This window comes from Pinus tabuliformis, chromosome 6, assembly GCF_031772625.1.
Source record: "Pinus tabuliformis cultivar Carrire ecotype Pingquan chromosome 6, CPIR1, whole genome shotgun sequence".
NCBI classification, from domain to species: Eukaryota; Viridiplantae; Streptophyta; class Pinopsida; order Pinales; family Pinaceae; genus Pinus; species Pinus tabuliformis.
This window is the reverse complement of record NC_142292.1, coordinates 555564598-555569626: the sequence shown is the minus strand read 5'-3', so window position 1 is coordinate 555569626 and position 5029 is coordinate 555564598. Positions and strand designations below refer to the sequence as shown.

Below are 5029 nucleotides of genomic sequence, written 5' to 3'. Positions count from 1 at the left end.
CTCTAAAAAAATTGGTTTGAAAAGTCACCAACTCATATTATCAAGTAGGTTATGTTGTTTCTTAATCCTCCAATTGAGTTCTCGCATACCCAGAGCCTTCCTTGGCCATTGGGGCACTCTACTTTGTTTACAATTAGATTTAATCACAAGCATGCCTTAGGAGAAGGTCATCAATCTTATCTACATAACTATTTTATAAACATAATTTATTCATTAACAATTTAATACATGGATCACACAAGAGACTACAAGCATCAAGCATTCCATATAGAGATGAATATGAATACCATTTAAAATCGAAAAAAGTCTTCCAAACCAGTTATTGAGTTTTTCACTGCCCAACTCTTAGAATCAACAATGGATTGTGCCTCCAATCAAGACTCTAATGCCCATTGCAGAGGTAGTTCTTGAGTGTTTCATTACCCAACTATAGGAATCAACAATGAATTGCACCTCCAATCCATGCTTTGATACCACGAGTGCAAAAGAGAGCTACTATACATCTTTAAGCTCATTATTTAGTACAATACGTCTTTAAGCTTATTATTCAGTGCAACTCATTTCTCATAATTCAGCGAATATTCTCTGGATAAATTCTTTTAGCCCTTATCCAACCATCAAATAGATATGGCACTCTTTTCCATTACCCTAGACAACCAGAATTGTTCTCTCTATTTAAAGTTTCATTAAGAATCTCCTTACCTTTCAGTGTTATCAACCATATCAACAAAAAGCATCATCAACTGTGCTTGCATCATGCTTCATCAACTCCAAATGATGAGGGAACAATTCCTTACCTTCTACATGTAGAGAGTTGGCATGTCACAGTCAACGTTTATACATGATTTGGTTGACAATGATACAAGCACGGTATCATTGTTAAATCATTCCACATGAGTCCAAGATCTCATGTCATCTATACCACTTATTTATTACCAACGAAATTACAACTAATTAGGCCGATAGGCCTTTCCTATTGAAAGAGACTTTCGTCGTCTTTTTCAATCTCACGTTGACACCTGGACCGTCTACGCTTTTGATCTCCGTCTGACTTTTGTGCACAGTTTTTTAGCGCGACCAGTCTGCTTTAACGCATTTTCAGGTTTTTAGCGCCACCCGTCGTCATGGTCTTCATCATCCTGTCTCGTCATGCTCTTCATCATCCTTCAGACGAAATGGTAGGAATTTCTGTTACGGTCTTCATCCTTCATAGGTATTTCTGTTATGGTCTTCGTCCTTCATGCAGAATGATATCCATTTGTGATATCAAAGATCGAATCCGAGATGGTGCAGTCAACCACTTAAATAAAAAAAGGCCAGAGGAATCGACGAGCATTATCCAGGCCCTGCAGCAATCGACATAGTTGAAGTTGTGTCCATAGTCTCAGGGTTCCATGGCCATGGCGATCGCAGCGGGAGCTGCGTTTTGTACGTTACCCTCGTTGTCCTCCTCCTTAGAATTGAATAATTGGAAGCCCTTGAATTCCAATACCCACCTTCACTTCAACCATAACAGGAGCCTAAACACTGCCAGATTATCAGTGAGAGCCATGTCCTCGTCGACCGGCGTCCTGACGCAGGATCAGTTGAAAAAATTGGCTGCAGAGAAAGCCGTGGAATATGTGGAGAGCGGCATGGTGCTGGGATTGGGCACCGGCTCCACCGCTGCCTTTGCCGTGGCTAGAATCGGGGAGCTTATGAAGGCCGGGGAGCTGAAAGACATCGTGGGCGTCCCCACCTCCAAGCGCACTGCCGAGCAGGCCGCGTCTCTAGGCATCCCCCTCTCGGTGCTTGATGATCACCCCAACATTGACCTCGCCATCGATGGCGCCGACGAGGTCGACCCGGAGCTCAACCTCGTCAAGGGCCGCGGTGGCGCGTTGCTCCGAGAGAAGATGGTGGAGGCTGCCTCCGCAAAGTTCGTGGTCATCGTCGACGAATCGAAGCTCGTCAGTGGCCTCGGCGGCAGCGGCCTGGCAATGCCTGTGGAGGTGGTGCCCTTCTGTTGGAAGTACAATGCTTCGAGGTTGCAATCCCTCTTTCAGGCCGAGGGCTGCGAGGCGAAGCTCAGGATGGACGGTGACAAGCCGTACGTTACGGATAACGCCAATTACATCGTGGATTTGTATTTCAAGACTCCGATCAAAGATTCGAGGGCCGCGGCTAAAGCCATGCTGGCTTTCGAAGGCGTGGTCGAGCACGGGCTCTTCTTGGATATGGCCACGGCTGTAATCATTGCTGGGGCGGAAGGTGTTAGGGTCAATACCAAGTGAGAAATTTTTGGGTTGCCGTGATGACTGTCGGTGTCCGGGTAGCTTTCTGTAATCAGCTAGAAATAAATGCAATATAAATATTGCATGCATTTGTATCGAGTTAGCAGGTAATTGTTTGACTAAATTCAAATCGTTTAGGCCATATGGGGCTTTGGGTCACTGTACCTATTTGGCATGAGACCAAGTGTTTCCTTTCTACAATATCTTACATTGAACGACGTATACAGTTTCTCTGAAAAGCCTGCAAATGTTGAAAAAGTTGTTTGAAATTAGCAAATGACAAATTTTTCTATCCAGTTATTATTCAATTTCAGAGGCAGAGTTGCCGGACGTTTCTTTGTGATGTTTTTGCCCTTTAAACGCAACATTTGCCATCTTGTTCTACTATCTGTTGTTTAAATGTTTATCAATTAAGCTTGTTCCATTTCAGTAGAAACATCTGGTATTGGATGTATCAAATATATTTAAATTGATTATCATTTTACACTGGTCAAAAATATTGTTGCTCAAACCAATCTCTTTCACTTAAATTTGATGCTTCATTTCATAGGATTAGAAAAGTATTTCCTGAATTTGTTTATCATTTTACACTGGTCAAAAATATTGGTGCTCTAACTAAACTATTGTTCTTAAATTTGATGCTTCATGTCATAGGTTTAGAACAGTATTTTGTGATTTTGCTTATCTATTTGCATTAGCAGACAACAGTCTTAAAATGATGCACTAAGTTAGCCCATAAATTTGAATTTTCCTCCAACGTACTTGCGAGTATGCTGGTTACCAGTGGCAAATTGGAATCTTTTACCGCATTTATCTGTGATTGATAATTTGTTCTTTGGATTATTTGCAATATGTTTTGCCAATTGTGCCATCTGACCATGGAACATCTTTCATTCCTAACTACAAAGTGGTATATTTATTTTCAGAAAAACCACTTGTTGTTTGAGCTTTCTGGGTACAAACTGCGCAATTTTTTTTGGACATTTCACATGTTTTTACATATTTTATATCCAGAAAGGTCAAGCAACATGATGACTAACTGTGAAAACTTATACACTCAAACCATTTGTACTTTTTGCATAACAGCTCCAAGATCTTCCCAAGCTCTTCTGGTAAAAGGTAAACTGCTTTTCCTACGTATGGCCATTGCATATGTGGTGCATAATGTTCAAGGATCGCTAAAGATTGCTTGTGAACTTATAAGTGTGGTAGCTCCCCATGTCAATCCTTTGGAGTATTTCTAGAGCCGGATAAAATTCTTAATGCAGCATTGGAAAACTTTAGCATTGCATATTTGCAGATTTTTGGTTGAGTGAAATCTGTTTTTAAATGGTCTTTGAAGGTTCAGGAACAAGAACCATCTTCAAAACACCAGAGATGTTAATTCAACAATCTTTTTTGACAATATTGTATGCCAAAATAAGGATTTTGTGTATAAACTGTTAGTTCATCATTAAATTATAGTCTAAACATATGACCTACTTGGTATCAGTCTGAAAAAATATTGGATTCTATTCAGCTGCGCTGAGAATCATCTATTATGATGTTTCTGAGCCACATTAGTGTTTGTAGGTTTGTGGATAATGCAAATCCAATGAGAGATGGGGTTCATGTTTTTCTTGTTCTTAAATTTGACATAGCCTTGAAACTTTCCTTTCAGTTAGGAGCAGGTCAATAGGAAATTTTCCAACTGAGGCACTGCAAAAGTCTAGAGGCACATGAACAAATAATTTGAGAATAAATTCCTGAAAGATCTAGCGAAATAGTTTTTGAATGACCTTGTGAGAATTGCGGTGATTGTGGAATACACAGTCGGTCTCTCTTTTTTAATTCCAAGCATTGATAAAAACATGTGACAGCACTGATTACTTGTCTCAGTTTCCAACTATCTTCTTCGTCATTCCTTAAAAGCATCTTGTGCATGTATTTGGGTCTCGTAGATTGGGTTTTACCACATCTTACTGTGTTTACAATGTTTTTTTATACACATCCTTTTGACATTTTAGCTACTTCTTACCATGGTTATTCTTTTTTTTGTTGGATGTGACTCAAGTGCCATTAACCCACTTTGGTCATATGTGGACATTAAAAGAACCTTTTTCATGTATCTACACAGAAAATTTAAAAACAACATGTATTTTCACTACCAATATACTGACCTCACAATCTGAGCCATTGTTTCCATCGCAGAGGCTACCTGCAATGCTTCCAATGCATCCAGGTAAGCTTGGTCCTGCCTCTGCAAATCTTCCTGCACATTTTTCATTTATTAGTCATCAAGGTCTCTCAAACCCTCTTTGCATCCAACAAAAATTCATGAGCAAACTAATCATGTATAAAAGGATTTAAGACATTCAGTAAAACTTTCTCTGTCACTAAATACACCCTCTAAACATACGTCCAACAAAGCCCACAACTAATATCAAGGAAACCTCATGGTATCCAGCAAGAATTGGTGATGAGCACCTTTCATTCATACATCACGGCTTTGCAAGCCCTCATTACACCAAACAAGAATTCGTGACAAGATATCCAGTAGTGTTCTTGAATTTTTCGTTGGGTAAAGAAATTAAGAATTCGCGGATTCTTTTTTTCTGTTCTGGTCAATTTGCTCATGCTACATTCGACCTGACTGACGGGTTTTTGTATAAAGACTCTTATTCAGGGTAAATATATTGGAATTTGCCACAGCATAGGAATCTGCGCACGCGTTTGGAGCCTCATTTTTTCGGTATCTGTGTGGGTCTATTTTTCTT

The 5029-nt window shown here is 39.9% G+C and overlaps 1 pseudogene; it reads left to right on the top strand.

Annotated features, from left to right (window-relative positions):
- Positions 1-1272: 1272 nt before the first annotated feature.
- On the top strand, positions 1273-2407 carry LOC149259722 (putative ribose-5-phosphate isomerase 3, chloroplastic pseudogene; annotated as a pseudogene).
- Positions 2408-5029: the final 2622 nt, after the last annotated feature.